The 18,649-nt window shown below is 44.9% G+C and overlaps 1 pseudogene; it reads left to right on the top strand.

The window, feature by feature from the left end:
- The first annotated feature begins 10,307 nt into the window (after nt 1-10,307).
- Nucleotides 10,308-11,090, top strand: LOC105741228 (annotated as a pseudogene).
- The last annotated feature ends 7,559 nt before the right edge of the window (nt 11,091-18,649 follow it).

Below are 18,649 nucleotides of genomic sequence, written 5' to 3'. Positions count from 1 at the left end.
TTCCATGTGTAGCAAAAACAAAACCCTGTGAGTGTCCTTCAACCTTACTGACCATTACAGTAACCGTTCAGCACTTAGCACCGACGGAACGCGACCTTTGGCGGCTTTTCAGCGCTGTGAGCGTCATGCATCACGTCCAGCCTTTCCGCCTTCCTTGGTCTCTGTCTTGTTCCAGATCAGTTTAGGCATTTTGCTTCTTAGCATTGGCCATATATTTCTCTGGGGCTTTAAGAGTCACATTAGCCTTGGGCTTGCCACATGCCTTGGGGCAAATTCCTAAAGTTAAATATTGCATCCTGAGATGAGAGCCTCGTGCAATGAATTTCTGAGTTTCCAGCCTCATATTTTTACCTCTAACATTAAACAACGCTCAGATTTCTTTCTTTCTTTCTCTCTCTCTCTCTCTCTCTCTCTCTCTCTCTCTCTCTCTCTTCTTCATGTATTTGGTACAGGGTCTCACTACACAGCTCGGACTCATGGTGATCCTGTTTTCAGCCTCCCCATTGCTGGGCTTACAGGCATGTGCCACCACACCCAGTCTCAGTGGCCAGCTCAATGAGTGCAGGGGTGAGGCTGGAGCAGCATGTGGTGCCAGGGGTTGAACCCTGGTCTCTGTGCTTGCCTAAGCAGGCGCTTAGTGCGCTGAGCTATCTCATTGGCCCTAACACTCAGATTCCTCAGAAATATTCCAACCGAAGGACAGCACAATCATTCTATTGCTAGAATTCCAATCTCACTTTCCTTTACTTTGATTTACCAAGAGTGTAGCTTTGGGTGAGTTATCTGCTTTTCTATGTCTGCTGTACGGTTTGGCTCAGCTCCCTACCACTCCTGGCGCCCTAAAAGTGCTACTGGGGTTGGAAGCGTCCGTCTATCATTTGATCACTTAGTGAAGGCACTGGCCTGTGATATGGAGCTCTGGCAGCCACAACCAAGGACACTGATGATTATTATGCTTAAAAACTACTATTTATAGTTCTAGGGACATTCTAAGACAACGCAGGGAAGCCCTGTTACGTGGCTGGCTCTTAGCTTAGCTCCTCTGTAACCAGCTCTCGTCACGGTGAGAGACGCTGCCCTTCAGAAGTGGAAATCAAATCTCTTCTGGAAGAACGACTTTTACTTGACTCGGAGACTGTAAGCCACAAGGTGCCTACCTCAGTCCATGGGAAGGGACTTTGCACACAGCTCACCCTCCTGGTCATCTTGAAGATTAGGTGGAGAATGTAGGAAGGCAGTTGTGCTGGGGCAGAGCTGCAGGCTGTTGAGAAAGCCCATAGCCCGAGCAGACAGACGAGGGGGAGGTGAGGCACCTCTGCTTGGCGCAGGGGCTCAGCACAGACACGGGCAGGGTGCAGCGCGTTATCCACACAAAGTGCACTGAGGCAAAGCGAGGCACTCTCCCAAAGCTGTCTCTGAGCTTGCCAGGTGCGTGGGTGCTGACCAGACTGGAGGGACAGAGTCCTAAGCGTGGGAATGGCCACCAAGCTTCGGGAGTTCCTGGGACCGAGTCGCAAGCTCCAGCTGGGAGTCGCGCAGGCCCCCACACACGGCTTGGCTTGCAGGCCTCCCGCTTACCAGGTCTGTGGGGCGGCTTCTCTAACGGTGCTCTCCCCCCAGTTACTGTGAAGACTGAGGGGCCTGATGTGTGTGAACGGCCTAACATTGCTTCTGGCACGTGACAAACTCCCCTAAATGCCATAGCTAGTGTCATTATGTTGTTTCTTTGTTACTAAATTCTGAGTGAAGCATGATCCTTACAAACTGGGAGATTGTAATCCATCAAAACTGATAGCAGCGGGTGGGGGGAGAGTATAGCTCAGTAGCATAAGCTCCTGCCTGGCAAGTACGAGGTCCCGAGTTCGATCCCTGATACAGAGAGAGAGAGAGAGAGAGAGAGAGAGAGAGAGAGAGAGAGAGAGAGAGAGAGAACGGATAGCAAGGCAATATCATAGAAAGCACTATAGCCCAAGAATAGATCTTTTATAGATAGCGTTAGAGATTATTTCACGGATTTGCATTGTGATAATAAAGAAAAGTTATCAAAGGTGAAATGTGGAGAAAAAAGCAGCAGAAATTTTGTTTTTATTTCATTTTGTCTTGGAAAGGACAAATTATCATTGGAGACCCTCCACAGGCAGATGCGAGAACACGGAATATTACTTTCTTTGGGATGTACAGGTGTAAGCGGTATCGTGTACACGGCATCATACACGAGTTGGCATCCTAAACAGTCTCTGCTAGGCATTCTCTTGAATTTATTAATTATCAAGTCTGAAGAAAATCCTTTTTCTAAACTGTACTGTTTGAACTTAAGGAACTGAGAAGCAGTTATTAAAGAAAATAAACAACCCGTGCAGGGCAGGCACTGCTTTTAGACATTCTAAGCCACCTAAAGAGCTGAGGCTCGTCTACAACCGGGCTTTTACTGCAGTAATTGTTAACGCAACTATCTGCCACGTAGTTTGAATGCACCGTACCCATCAAACTTTTTTTTGGCGACTTCTGTCGCATAAAAACATGCTGTATTGGGTCCACTGCGGTCATTAGGGCCGGCCCCGCGTGAATCCTGGGGCTTCCCGAGCCCGAGGGGCCCGACCGGGGAGAGGCGGGCTGCGTTCCGGCCAAGGCGGCCCCGCCGTGCAGCCAGCAGCGCGCAGCGCGGAGCAGGGGAGGCGCGGCGGTGCAGAAGCCAAGCCTTTGAGCGGTAGTAATCGGAAAGGTCTTTTAACTGCAATATTGTTTTAATTTAAACATTCGCCACTCTTTTAGGCTATACCTCATATGTTACTGTGTGGACATAAAACACTCCTCCCTCGGCCTGGAAAGCGCCGAGAGCCCCCAGACCCTCGGATCGGGGAAGTCGCTCCGGCCGGGGTCTTCGTCCTGCCCGGAGCGCGGCCGGCCAGGCAGGGCGGGCGGGAGAGCAGCCCCGCCGGGCTTCTAAGGACAGGACGTGCGCTGCAGGCTCCACGGCTCGTATCTGCGCGAGTCCGATTAGGGCTCTCCTCACCCGTCCCCGTATCTTTGGAGAAGACAGAAAGTTAATTTTAAACTGGGCCTTAGGTGGGACGCGTTCTGGCTGGCCTCCGTGTTCCCTTTCGATGTGCTTTCGGGATGAGAAATTGTCATCACCTCTTAGCAAAGAGTAAATTTGTGCCTGCAGTGAAAGGGATCCAAATGGAAAACTTTATAAACAAGTCGATTACATTTGACATTATTTATTCAGTGGAATGTATTTGGTTTATATTTTACTTTGGCAATCTAAGATTTCTTTCATGATTATATTATTAAAATTATAAAAAACTTGAGTATTTCCCTTTAACATCGCCATACTTAGGTAAGAAAATATAATAAGATTGTGCCTTTTGCTTAATTTTTTCTTCCTATTATTTTATTTTATTATTTTTTGTTGAATTTTATTTTCAAGAATAAATACAAAAAAATAAAAAAAGAGTAAATATAAAAGCAAAAACAAATAGCAGAAACAAAGACAGAAGCAGGGTAATGTACAACAATACCTATGTTACAGGTTGTCAATATTATTATTATGATAAATTATTATTATTATTGTTGTTGTTGTTTTGTGGCCTGCTCAGCCCACCCTGGGGGCGGGGCTGGTGCCTCATGTGGTCCCAGGGATTGCACCATGGTCCCGGCACTTGCCTAAGCTTGCCTAGCAGGTGCTTTAGACTGCTGAGCCATCTCACCAGCCCATCAATCTTATTATTTTAAGGCATTAAGGAGAAACCCACTTATGATTCATTGTCAAACTCATGCTTCAGTTAACACATTTAAGCAGCCACAAAGCATGCACCATACCTCACGAGCCACACCACCTGCACAGGCGGGTCTGCGTTCCTGGGTACGCCTGGGGTGCGTGTGTTTCCGGGGCTTAGAAAGTGAGTGCACGGCTCGAAGCGAAGTGCTGTGCTTCTCGGCTGTGTCTATGCTCGCTCTCTCCAGCAGAGTGAGCGCACACTGCTGTGTGTCTGTGATGTTCCTGTCCTGCTTTAGGTGCTGAGGTGCGGTAGACACAGGCCAGGCCTCTGCACACACAGCGTCCACATTGCAGGCGAGGACAGGGCGCACAACGGCTAATAAAGTATCAGAGAGTAAAGTGGATGGCGAAAGCTCTATAAATGATATTGCAGCAGGATAGGTTATAGGAGAGACCCTCATTTAGAATTATGGTCAGAGAAACTGATGCAGTGAAGGTGATGTAAAACGAAATGTTGAATGGAGTTCCTCATCTAGTGCCATGAGGTACTTATGAGGCGATGTGGTGTGGTTCGAAAGCTCTCTCAGAAGAACTGTGGTCTCCCTCATGGTAGTGTTTCGCTTCAGCCCATTCTGCCTCATCCAGAGACTCCTTCCCAGATCTTACTGTCTACCATGGCACTACCACAAGGAAGGCCCTCCCAGCACCTTGACATTAACCTTCCCAGTCTCCAGTTCTGTGAGAAATAAGGGTGTTTTCTTTATAAATTATCCAGTTACAGCAGTGGAAAAAGGAATAGAAAAGGCATATCAAGATTATGATTTGTTTGAGCAGTATGTCAAGCAACCCTGGAGTGATATTTGGCACAGCAGTCACCCCTTCCACCTAGGAGATGAAGGCAACCTTTGTTGGAGGAATTATGCTGGTCGGGGAAAACTGGCTCTTGCCAGCTAGTGGAGGCAAATGGGGACAGAGTGAGCTATGGAACGTTAACAGAGGGCAGTCATTCTTGAGAATTATTTGTATCTTTCCCATAGCCTAAACTCTACTATCTTCATCTCCCAAAGGGAAGTGGTGAGGAGGAACATGTCAAGATACCAACGGGACAAGATAATGGCTGTAGAATGACAGAAAACAGCAGGCCTCTCCCCGAAGGATTCTAAAGAAGGAAGTTGGATAAACACGGCTAAGCGATTAAAGTTGGAGTACAGTATCTATTGAATGATTTAAGTTTGCCTGGGTAAGAACTCCAGCGTGTCACTAGGCAAGATTATACTTAATTAGCATTGTGTGGTTGAGGGGCGGGCACAGTGACTTGGAACAAAGAGAATTCTAAGTGACAACACTTTTAGTTAATGGCTAACTTGGAATTGTCTTCATCTATGTAACCGTAATCTATTTTAAATTAAGAAAAAAAAATCTACACTTAATAATAGAATATCAGTGTTCTAGATTATCACTTATTTTAGATAGGATGTATTTTATACTGTATAATATATGGACACATACATAAAGACACTTGCTGTATTACTGAGATTCAAAGTAGCACATAAATGAAAATACTCTCATGCCTTTTGATACCATTTCACTTCTGAAAAAAAAATGTAGAGAAGTACAGTTAATGTTGAGGACAGATACCTGTTGCATATATTCAGCCATCTCCCCGGAGCCTGCTGAGGGTGCATCCAATAAACTATTTTCAGTAAAAAATCAAGTAATCACTGATTATCTTGCATTTGTCATAATAATCCTAAAAATAGGTAGTGAACAAGGCCGGCCTCATGTTTTGTAAGAAAATCAGGGTACTCAAACCCACATGACAAGGAAGTCCCAACCTCTGCCCTCCTTGACATTCATTGCTGTCCTCTGTGAGCGAGCACCAGCGCTTCGGATACTTTTCTAGCTGCTGTCTATCTCATACGACTTCTTCAGCTTCTCTTCTTCATGTTTGTGTGATTTTGGTTTGGCTTCTAGCAACAGATTTTTATTCCACAAAAACACAATGAGAAGATTTGTACTAATAGTGCTTAGACAGGATATCATGTCTGCATCTTATACTATGAATAACTACTATGAAGACAACAATGTGCAATGTATTAATTATTGTAACTGTCCTACTAATTGATTTTGAAGACTTCTCATTGCTATCTGTTTCTAAATAAAATTAATTTTTAAAAATATACTAGCCTATTCTAAAAATAAAGTCTTTACTATATGTTATTTGTGTCTTTTAACACACCCCAAACTATGTATGTATTTGTTCCCTTAGTTTTAAGGAAAAAATTGCACAAGACTTCTCATCCAACTTCACCTGCATCGAAAGCTTTTCGTGAGAACCTGATAGCATGCAAATTTATAACAAATAATCTGAGACATAGTGACAGCAAGTTTTCACTATCTACTAGGAAGAAAATTAACTAATCAAGCTGGGCACCCAGAAAATAAAGAGTTAAGAAGGTGCTGTGACTTGTACCTAGATGTCCCTCCAAAGCCTGAAACACCACAAGCTGGGCTTTGGGGGGTGATGGGGCCTGCACGCGTAGTGCTCATCAGGTGTCTTGGCTACTTTTTTCTTGTTGTTGAGACAAAATGCCTGAAAATTAAGGAAAGGAAGGCTAACTTAGCTAACAGTTAGTGGAGGTTTCAGTCCATACTCGGCTGGCTCCAAGGCACAAGGGCACATATCTGAGGGCAGCCGTTCATGGCAGTGCAAACAGCAAAAGCAGCAAGAACAGAAAGGGAAGAGCACAAGAGAAGATTCTTTCCAGCCCTTGTATTGTACACGGGCCTCCCGTCCTCGGGTAGGTACAGAACTCAAACACATAATCCCAGCACTATGCCGTGAATCACAGATGGTAGAAGCCTGCCCTACGGCTGCATGAGGCTTTGGGGGCCCTCTAGACACAAACCACAACATCCACAGACCAGCTTGTAGCCAAATGCGAGCTTGGGGTCGGAGTCAGGCTGAATGCGGTGCTCCCTGAGGGCTGAGACCACATCTTTCTCCCCTCCTCCCCATGTCACGCTTTGCTTTCTGTCCACTGACCCGTGAATAGCCATCTGCCCCTTTGCCATGTGATCCTGCCAGCCTCCGATGGGTTATAAACACAAACCAAAGCACAGCAGTGCCTCAGTTCGCAGATTTAATTCATTCTGTGGTTCTGGAAAAGGGGACCACATTCATGTTTGTGTCGCAGCAACAAGAAATGGCACTAAGACCGATTTTGGTGTCAGGAGCAGGGTCCCTGCACTGATGCTTACTGGAAATGTGATGCCGAGTGTTTGGAACTGCTCTACTGGAGACAACTGAAAAGTTCTGGAGATAACAGCGGGAGAAGCCAACCCCAAGTATCAAAGACAGCTCCACAGGGGTCCTAAGTAGACTTTAGAAGATCAGAATGTTGATTTTTTTTTAAATCAGACAGCAAACACCAGGCTCGGGGGTTTCTGTGGGGAACAAGGACTCTGCATTGGCAATTGGGCTTCAGACCGCACACGCGAGGCTCTGGCAGAGAATCTGTCTACCTTTCGCTGATGTGCTGAGCCTGTGTGGGAGACTGTGACTAAGAGCAGCAGAGGCACCAATTGTGAGTCTTCAGGAGGAGCTGAGGCTGTGGGGAGGGTACTCAGGGGCTCTTGCCAGCTCTGCACTGAGGGTTAAGCCTGGAAGTAGATCTGAGTGATCTAAAATGTCTTGAGCTTGGGAAGAACAGAAGTTGGAGTAAAGCTGGAGTCTGAAAGGTGGGAGCAGACGGCAGCTTGGTCTCTACGAAGATTGACTTTGAGAAGAAGCCAAGAACTTCACATCAGGATAGTAGTAGGGAGGCCTTCAGGACTCTCTGGGACATAGCAAGACTCCACCCTTCACTGGCTCAAAGGTGCAGACCCAGCGGTCAGTGTCCTACTGGGAGAGCCCCAGGGTGCGCTGCTCAGGAGGGGCTGCCAGAGGAGCTGATTCCTTGGACTTTGGGTTCCGGTGCCCAGACATCCAGACAGAGACCCCTGCAGCTACAGTGCCAAAGGCCCAGGCTACTGCTGAAGCCGGCAGTCAACCTGGGCTTCTCATATGCGGTGATGGTCATAAGTGGACGCTGAATACACAAGTTGTGTTTTATTGGAGGCTTCCACACAGGCTCCAGAAGAAAGGCTTGGAGGTCAGGCCTTATGCCCCTGAGTGGGTAGTGGGTGAAACCGGGAAAGTGAAGCCAAGGTGTGCTGTAGGCCCCAGAAATTTGGAGAAGCAAGGGATATAGAACATCCAAGAAGAGCCCAAAGGAGTTAGCAAAGGTAGGCCAGGAAAAGGGCCTTGAGGACCATAGCCACCGGCAGTGTGGTAGAGCTATGGGGGCTGTCCAAGACCTCCAGAGCTTAGCACTGAGCCCTGGACATGAACCATGGGATTAATACTTGCTTGGCTTCTGTCTTGCTTTGGTTGTACTCCTTCCTATCCCACCATTTCTCCCTTTAGGAATGGGAATGCTTACCCTGTGCCCTTGCATGTCAACATTGTGTGACTTTATTTTTGCTTGGACTCACAAGGCTCTGGACAGAAGAGAATCTGTCACAGAGGAGGCTTTGCACTTGGATCTATCAGCAATTCTGAAACTGTTGGAACTTCAGCAATGGCTAGAAATGGACTAAATGCATTGTTCATACAAGGGTGCCCATGAGCACTTTGGGGCACGAGGGATGAAATGTTATGGTTTGTACCTAGTTGTTCCCCCAAAACATCCTGTGTCCCGGGGCTCTGGGTAGCAGTGTGGATCCTCGAGGTATGACAAGTGTCAGGGCGTTGATCTGCTGATGAATTGTAGCTGAAGGTGATCTTATCAGAGGAAGCCTGGCTGGTCAAGGGGGGTGAGGGCTGCACAGGGCATGGCCCGAGGGGTGCAGCTCCCTCCTGGACACTCTGTCCCCTCTCTCCTCTCTGCCCACCACACCATACCAGTAGGCTTTGCTCTCTTTTGCCTCTCTGTATTCACTCCTGCCTCAGACCTGGCTGGCTGTGGACTGAAGGCGTAAGGCAAAATAAGCACCTGCTCTCTTCAGCTGTGCATGCCAGACATTGTGCCTTCATTAGGAGACTGAGACAGGAGTGTTCCAACATCTGGCTGCAGCTGCATCTCACTAGTGTTCACAGGAGCACATGAGAGTTTAGGTGCAACAACCAGTCTACTGAGGCCAGTGACTAAGTGTCTCTGGCAGAGAAAAGAGAAGTACTTGCTCAGTGCTTCCCTCCTTCCTCCACACGTTGCTATTGTTTCAGAACCTTTCACCTCAAAGCCCTTATAGTTTCCTTTCCTGGGTTTTTCCTCAACTTAGGCCTTACTTCACAGACATCATGCTAAAGAAAATTGAAGTGGAGGGTGAAGCAGCACAAGGAATTGCACACCGAAGCGACAACGTGGCATCACGGTGGCTCTGGGCACCCAGGCCCGGCTGGCAGGTGTCGAGAGGGCTCCTCGCGCAGGGGCCAATGCCCTTGAGCCTCAGAAAGTTTCAGTCACGGCTTTCTAAGTCATTTCATGGTGCAACGTGAAGACAGCAATGATACGCCGTTCTATATATTGAACAAAACAGAGTAAAGGTATTTGCAGAGGGTGTCTCAAAAAGTGTAAGCAACAAATGAAATGGCCCCACAACAACATAAGTGCATTATGTCAGTTGTGGGCCGCAAGTGCTACGGTGGATCACGGATCTCTAAAACTAATTCATCTTACACAGTTGAAATTTTATACCAATTATAGGTCAGTGAAACAGAACTAACTACACGCATTGATAGTTAACTGATCTTCAAAATCGGAGCCAAGAATAGACACTGGAGAGACAAGTATCTCTTCAGCCAAAGACATTATTAAAACTGGTTAGACAGCTATAAAAGGAAAGAGGGTGGCTCCTTATTTTACACTCTACACAAAACAAGCCCCAAATGGACCAGACTTAAACATGAGCTCTGAAGCTGTAGAATACTTTGGAGAAAAGTATTTTTGTGCTAGCCTTGTTGCTGGACAGGGCCGAAGGATCTGCTGAAGCTCAGCCACAGAATTTAACCACTGATCTCTGCAGGAAAACTCTGGGTTTTTCTGGCTCCCCTCCTGGAAACAGACTTCGAGGCCTTGTCAGTGAGAGGATGGGAAGGGCTTCCTCAGGCCAGAATCAAAGGTGGTCTGCAGAGGCAGAGCTAGGGCTCTGAAGAGAGAGGAGCTTGTGTCCTGGAGGAAACATTCATCTCCTCCTGAGACGGTGGCAGCCCTAGGAACATGCGCTCCACCCTGAGTCAGAGCGCATTCTGCAGGTATGGAGCCAGGCTTTTTTTTTGAACAGGTAATGTAAACATTCTTGGATTCTCTCAATTGGATTCTCTCTTCTCCTTTAATTTAGCATGAAATTTCTGTTGTATTTTCTCAATTATGCCAATTTATGAAATGTCAGCATTCTTGAGGAATTTTGTGTGTGATGGGTCTGGAACAAAAAGAACCTAAATTTAACCAAGATAGGGAGGCAGCTCGTGCGTCTGGGACACCCCAAATTTAGGGCTTCTCTTTGCACACCTGAGGCCACCCACTGTGGCTCTGCAGCTGTCATCATGCCACAGAATGAATATATTGGATTACACCGTAAACACTGTGGGTACCACTTGGATTACCAAGAGAAAAAGAGGAAGAAGGAAAGTCGAGAGGCTCATGAACATTCAAAGAAGGCAGAAAAAATGATTGGCCTGAAGGCTGAGCTCTACCACAAGCAGCGCCGTGCAGAGAAAATACAAACGAAGGAGACTATCAAGATACATGAAAAGAGAAACACCAAACAAAAGAATGATGAAAAGACTCCAGAAGGAGCAGGACCTGCCTACCTGCTGGACAGAGAGGGACAGTCTCTTGCAAAAGTACCTTCCAACATGATTAAACAGAAACAAAAAGAAAAGGTGGGCAAATAGGAAGTTCCTCTGCCCAAAGTTCGTACCCAAGGAGAAATGGAAGTATTAAAAGTTATTCGAACTGGAAAGAGAAAAAAGAAGGCATGGAAGAGGACAGTTACTAAAGTCTGCTTTGTTGGAGATGGCTTTACAAGAAAACCACCTAAATATGAAAGTTTCATTAGGCCAGTGGGCTTACGTTTTAAGAAGGCCCGTGTAACACATCCTGAACTGAAAGCCACCTTTTGCCTGCCAATACTTGGTGTGAAAAAGAATCCTTCCTCGCCACTGTCTACAACTTTGCGTGTGATTACCAAAGGAACAGTGACTGAGGTGAACGTGAGCGAGCTGGGCCTAGTGACACAAGGAGGCAAGGTTATCTGGGGTCAGTGTGCCCAGGTGACCAACAATCCTGAAAATGATGGATGTGTCAGTGCAGTCCTACTAGTCTGACAGATGCTTCATACAGTAACTTCTTACACTTATTGAAGACTACAGACCAATCAGGAAAACTGTAACTTGAATACCGCTGAACAACTCTCACGACTACATTCATCAAGAGAACTATTTGTTAAATTGTAAAAAACTAAAATGGCCAGGTTTACAAATTGGTCTTTCATTAGGTGTCTGCTAAGGGCTTACGTGTTAGTGAGATTGAACCATTTGAAAAAGCAAGCATAAGTCTGCATTAAAGAGCGGGTACTCAGCCACACGGATCTCTCTTTCCTGAAAAGACGCCAGTACTTAAAGTCAGATCACAAACTTAAGTTAGGGGTCGAGGGCTAGGAATTGTGCTGAAGCTGTTCTACCTCAACGTTTATCAATAGTCCAAAAAAAAGTAATGTTTAAGCTTATTCTCAATATAGTCTATTTATAATACTTGAAGAATGTCATTAGAAGTTTATTTAGACACTTTCAACTTGGTTGCACTGATGCCCGGAAAAGAAATTTAATTTATGGTTAAATAATATAAGAAGGTTAGATGTCAGGTGTGCATCTCAGGTTTTGTGATCTGAACTGAATAGTCCTGGCTTGAAAGAAATTTTTAACCAAGCTAGCCCTTACCTTTGAGGCTCAAAATTTGCAATTTCATTTATTTATTTACGGACTATAGAAAATTTTCATTATATCATTAAATAAAAGACAATTTAAAAAAAAAAAGAACCAAGAACTGAGTGGAACTTCAGTTTCCTAAGTGAGGATATTTGATGCTCACTAAATATTGGAAGAGTTGCTCAAGCCACTTACCGTCCGAGGATACTTACAGCCACAGTGACGCACCCGTACACACTGCCAAAAAGACAGCACAAGTACTGGCACTACCAAGCGTGACAGAGGCTGTGGGGCCCCTGGGACATGGAGGCCACCCTGGTGGGAAGGACAGAGGCCATCATCGTGGGGGGAGACCAAGCCGTTTTACTTTATTGTCTTTTTTGAAGTGAAATTTTCAGGAATGATGTCCTTGTGTCTTTTATTTTGTCTCTCTGTCCTCAGTCTTAGCAATGATTTCTTGAATATTTTTTTCTTTTATTGGCACCAAAAGCACAGGAAACAGAAACAAAGACAGAAAAATGGGACAAAATTAAAGGCAAAATATTTCTACATAGCAAAGGCAATTAATAGGATGAAAGTGCGGAGCACAGAATAGAAGCAAACATTTGCAAACCATTCAGGGACAGGGATTGGAATACATAAGGAACTCATTCAATCAATGACGAGAAAACGAATAACCTGATTTTAAAATGAGCAAGGACCTTAATAGTCTTTTTACAAAAGAATATATAAAATATCCAATAGACCTAGGAAGAATTGTTAAATGTCCCTAAATATCATAAAAATGTATACTCAAACCAGAAGCAGATATGACCTTAACCTGTTGGAATGACTACTAGCAAAACAACAGGAGGTAATAAGCTTGGTAAGGGCCCGGAGGACTTGAGCCCTTGGGTGGTACTGGTTGCAATGTAAGTTAGTTTAGCTCTTATGGAAAGCAGTGTAAATTTCTGGACAAGTTAAAACTAGAACCACTGTCTAATCCCAGGTCCACTGGGGCTTGCACAGTCACCTGTGCTCTCACGGTGCCTGCAGGGTCACACGCAAAGGCCAAGCTACGGAAGCAGAGCGAGAGCCCGCGACAGCGACACACAGCAGAGACACAGAGCGGGACCCCTGAGCGCGGCCAGCCCACCGCACGCGGAAGCCCGGGAGACCTGGCGGACATCGTGCTGGCTTACGTAAGCCGGACCCAGGAGGACCAGCACCGGCCGACTGGGCCTGCGGTACCTGAAGTAGTCAGACTCTGGGAAACAGCAAGCGGAACGCGGCTGCGGAAGCCCGGGAGGAGGAGGAGGAGGACGGACAGTTGCTGCCCTCATTTCACCTCCAAGCAACCACGTTTTTTTCTTTTCCTTGACTCAGACCTACTTAGTTCTATTTATAGTTGAATCTGTCAAAAATAGGAACTACATCAGATTCATAAAATACAGACAGTAGGAGAAAACAGGAAGCTCCTGAGAAATGCTACAGCGAGTTGAACTGAATTCTTAGTGACTGAGGAAGAAAGATGACCGAGGAAGAGTTTCACATAATTCATGGAAAGAAACGCCGGATTATCAGTAATTCTCTGCCTCGATCACCAAGCTAGGGGATATGTCGATAAACTGACGAATTATGGGGACAGCTTATTTGTTACCATTACAAAAGGATTATAAAATGCTAAGGTCGTCCCTCAGGATGTGTGTAATTTGTGCCAGTCTTCTCTCAGGATCTGTTTTCTGTTGGATGAGAAAAAAGTAATGACAAGGCTTTGTCCTTCTTTCAAAAACTATGAAGACATTTTAAGGTTCTTAAGTATTTAGTACAGGGTCTACGGGGTCTCACTACGTAGGCTGAACTGGTAGTGATCCTGTTTGCAGCCTCCCAAGCGCTGGGATTACAGGTGCGCGCCACCCTGCCCAGTATGTTTTAAGTAGGATATAAATCTTAATTTTTAAAAGTAATCCGTCATGTTAATACCTTCAAACTTGACAGTACATAAATAACGGAACACTAATGGTCACAGTTACAGATTCTGGGTCTATTTAAGGACTCTGGTCACAAAAGTAAGATTTAATGAATGTTTGTTTTTAATACACATCCCTTAATTCAGCGGTGGCGGGACTGCCACACACGCCGCGGCCAGCTGCTTGCCACCCCGGAAGCTCCTGCAGGTTCGTCGCCGCTGCCCTTGCTCAGCAGCGATGAGCATTTGATCAATTAGCGATAGAGTTCCGTAATTTTATCTTTGAGGAGCATTTGCTACATTCAGAACACTGAATATTTAAATAAGTAGTATAATCAAATAAGACAATTTTGTTAAGATAGTTTTGAGGATTTGCATTCTGAATAACATCGTTAATGCTAATTTGGGATTTTGAAATTCATGGAAGAGCCACCTTATTCTGATTTCACATAACTGTTTCTTGGAGATATTAATTCAAACAAGGCAGTGTGAACAAATACACCATGATCATTACATTTAAATTTGCATAAATTAATATGTCATGAGAAAAGAAACCTTTTTCCTTATACAATATGTTCCTTCAGTATTTCCGTTTGGATTAATGATTTCATGTAGTACGTGCAATCTTTTTCATCAAGCTGTACTAGTGTGACTATTTTTCCCAGAATGTGATTTTTCTTTTCTTAGAGTATACGTATCACATTTAGCAATCGTCCTGGTTGTTCCTTTTGCTTTATGATTTTTTAAAATGATGCAAGAACACACGTTTAGTAGGGAGAAAAAATATTTTTCTTAAATTGTCTTCATTTCTGCAAATGATTTCCCAGCTTTAAGATGTATTTGTAAAAAAAAATAGAAAAATTTAAACTATTGTGTCTTAGCATCAGGAAGCAGAAATGTTCTATTTTCACGTAGTGATGTAATTTGTACTTTCTTGCTGTAATACAAAGACAAAGATTCTAACTTAAAATGTGTTTAAAAGTTTCTTAGTAATTTTTGTAGCAGATAATTTTGTCTCTATGTTTGAGTGTTGGAAATAAATCAGAAACTTGAGAAATAACTCCAAAATGTCTCACCTCTCCTACCTCTATTTTTATCCAGTGAACTATATAAAAAATATTTGGGTAGGGAAAGGTTCTAACATATTGATTTAATTTTGGTTTAAAGGATGAAAAGCCTATACACACTGCAATTCTGAGCAATGACTAAAGGAAACAAGTACCTTGTAGAACTCTTAAATGGATGTTCACAAGTTACCGATGCAGCTACCCAATTCAGTTTTGGGTTTTTTTTTTTTTTTTTTTTTTTTTTTTCAGAACTGGGGATAGAGCTCAGGTCTTTGTGCTTGCCAGGGAAGCGCTTATTCCACTGAGCCATCTCCCCAGCCCTTACCCAATTCAGTACCCTTACCACCACTTCATCTTGAAATAGGAGTTGAGCAAAATGCTATGACCAGTGATGAGCAGTTGTCTGCAGATTTTTGGAGGTGGTTGTGTGAAGTCCATTTTCCCACTGTGTAGGTGTCCATGGCTTAGGTGGGCTGGAATCCACTTCCAAGACTAAGACGAAAATGCACGTAAGTTCTTCACTGCATGGCTTGATTTGATATAGGAATGTAATCAAGTTGGCCCACAGTGAACAAAGTCTATTTCTTGGTAATTAGTGCAGTAGGTGCTCTGTTCCACCAGTTAGAGAACAGCAAGGAGAGCAGCAGCTCCTGTTTGCTACCTGGATGTATCTTGCAAGCATTTTACAAAAAATTGGTAACTGTTTACAGTAGAGGAGGACATACGCAAATCTCGTTACCACAGTCCAGCGTAGCCCATCGCTTCAAGCTTTCTGCACGCAGAACTGAGTCTCTTCAGTTATTTCAGGTGCTGTTTTCCTGTCTTGGATCTGCACACACTGTCACTTGTGGGTGAAGAAATCCTTACTACATCACGAATCTCACGTGGAGGACAGTTTCTCAGAGATCACTGTCCTTCCTTTAGGTGGCTCTGGGCTGTCTCCACCCCGCAAACTTCCCATTAAAGCTTCCCCTGCATTAGTGAAGAGCATTTTACAATTTAACAATATACATAACATCATCCAGCTTATTAATTTTGATGGCTTTAGCTGACAGATTTTAAACCAATTGTAGGACAATATCTTTAAAACATAATATATTGTATAGATTGTAAAATATGTATCAATGTATTCTTTTTTACATACACAAAAATTTACTTTTCCTTGAATAAAAATTGCTACATACTTTTTGTCAATAACAATTTCTATTCTTCCTTTTCTCTGAGTGTATGCCAGTATTTTACTTCTTATAGATGTTTTATATACAACTAGAAATATGTTTGTACACATATATTTTTTTATAATTGTATTGTTTTGGATATTATGCAGATACAAATTTGTATTGTTTTGTTATAAAAGACATTGGTGATATAATTGTTGAGACTTTTAAATGAATTAATAGATTGGATTACAATAATCTACTGGTGTAATGTCATGATTTTAATAACTATTGCATAAGAGGATCTTCTTTCACTTAAGAAAGACACTGACATAATCTAGAATTAAAAATTGTGCTCCAGGCTGTGGTGCACACCTGTAATCCCAGCACTGAGGAGGCTGAAACAGGACGATCACTATGAGTCTGAACTGGGTAGTGAGACTCTGTACCAAATTAACAACCACAACAAAAAGGGAGGGATGGGCAACTTTATTCTTTTGCCTTCTCATTCTTCTCTACTTAAGAAATAGCCACTTTCAGGGTGTGGTGACACATGCCTAGAATCCCAGCAGTAGGGAGGCTGAGGCAGAAGGATCACTATGGGTTCGAGGCCAGCCTGGGCTCCAAAATGAGTTCAAGGCCAGCCTGGACTATGCAGTGAGACACTGTAACTGTTTACAGCACACCCTAGTGCACTACCAGCAATGACACTGGGGAAGCACCACGGCTCTGATTCTCTTGTAGTTTGCAACTTGACTGTCCCCAAAGCTCCTGGTTACAGCGCTTTCAGAAGATGACCCATTTGGGTGGTGCTCTCTCCATTCATGCTGAGTGTGTTCTAAGAGGCAGACGCAGCCGGGAGAGCCAGGCCACATGGGGCACCGGGCACAACCTGGCAGGTGTGTGCTTGTCCCCTACTCCTCCAACGCGGCCCTTCACCGTGACACCTCTTCTCAAAGTCAGTGGCTCACGGCCTGAATCCTCAGAACTGTGAGCGGCCCTGCCCATGGTGACGGGTGCGGCCGCGGCCGGCTGCAGACTCTGGGCTTTGCTCTCAGAGCCCGATTTCCTTGCAGTTCTTATCTCTTGCTGTGTTTCTTTCCTTCCATGTGCCCCAACCCTGGCCAGGAGCCCAGGAACTCACTGCAGGGTCCCCGACAACTGACACCATGGAAAGTGTCGCCAATAGTGAGCCAAATAAAGCTGTCCTCCTCCAAGAGGAGGTATCTTGCCTCAGACCTGGGGAGACGAAGTGCTGCAGGGTCGTATGCACCAGCGTGCCTTGGGTCAGTGCCTTCAGGGTGTGGCACTGAAGACAGGCGAGGCCCTTCCGCTGCGCAGCACAGACTTGCCTCCTGGGCCGTCACACGCCTCCCATAAGGCCGGTGCGGTGCGCCTTTGCCCCGAGCCGCAGGTTCCATTGCCTTCTGCAGTCCCTGAGAGCCCAACGCTTCAGCGTTTCCAATGGAATTATTTCCTAAGCCCCAAAGAGCACCGCAGGGTAAGGGCTAAAGCAGTGTGCCTCTGTTCTGTGAGACTCAAATTCGGGCCTCTGCATTTTGGGATACTGCTTGGTCCTGGAGAATTCAAGTGCATTGTTGGAAATGACAAAAAATCAGGATCTAGAACTTTGTTATTATGCCAGCCTGTCCCGATTCAGAGCATCTGGAAAACCTGCTTTTCAAAGTCAACATTTCAGTGTCTGTGCTGGAGCTAGGAACGCCTGGTGCTGTTTGCTCTCACAGGCCGTTTTGCCCACCCCCGGTGGAGAGGTCAGGTTGTCCTGAGCCTCATTCCACTGCTTTCCGCACGAGTGGCTCCTGTCCAACTCTGTGGCTCTCTTTTTGCAGTAAATGTTTAGGCTTCTGTGGTGGATTAACTAGTGGTCAGTTTGTAACCCCCAGCTGAATTGAATCAGCGTGGTTCTGAGTGTGGAGGGCCCACCTGAGGGTTGTTGCCAGCAGAAAGCAGCTCTGGCTGAGGCAGTGACATGGGTTGATCCTCCTGGAGAAGCTTGTCACAGTCGCTGTCTGGCGTGAACTCAGCTGCCCTCAGCACTGGAGCTCAGGCCCTCCGTGTCGCTGAGGGGCTGCAGGTCTCCTCCAGAGAGCTCTGTCCTTCCTTGAGTGTCGCTCCTTGGCTTCCCTGGGGGCCCGTCAGCTGGTGGCACATGTCCTTCATCCTGCTAGTGTGGACTTTCTAGCTTTGGGCCTCCCAGGGCAGATCCTTGGTGCAGACTGGCCTGGGACATGGCTGTGGGCGCCGGGTCTTCTCCTGAACTCATGTGGGACCCTGCTGTGAGGTCCAGGCCCTCAGCTGGGTTCTTGGGGTCACTTCTGTGTGGAAAGATCTATTGTGCTGTCCTACATTTGACTTTTGGGGTACATATTCTAAAATAATCCTATAAATAATTATAATAAGTATTATATTATAATTACATACTAAGATAATATATAATATAATGCTATAATATATTACATTATTGTAATAATTTAATTATTATATCATTATATAATATAATTACATTATAATTATTTGTTATAATAATCATATAATGTGTCCATTATTAAATTTATTCCTTTGCAAATTATGACTACAACAGCTTCATTCTAAAGCAGAAGAGCCACATGGCCTGTCTTGCACACAGATTGTATGAGCATAGTATGTACCATGATCTCTTTGCCATACATGTACATTATGAAGTACTTCAAAATAAATAGAGCATCTGCTATTTCCCCTGCTGATCATTTTGTCGGGGAGAAAGCATGTCTTGCCTTCTCTTTCAGC

Source organism: Octodon degus, unplaced genomic scaffold, assembly GCF_000260255.1.
Source record: "Octodon degus isolate 3935 unplaced genomic scaffold, OctDeg1.0 scaffold00348, whole genome shotgun sequence".
NCBI classification, from domain to species: domain Eukaryota; kingdom Metazoa; phylum Chordata; class Mammalia; order Rodentia; family Octodontidae; genus Octodon; species Octodon degus.
The sequence above is the reverse complement of the archived record's forward strand: the minus strand, read 5'-3'. Positions and strand labels throughout refer to the sequence as shown.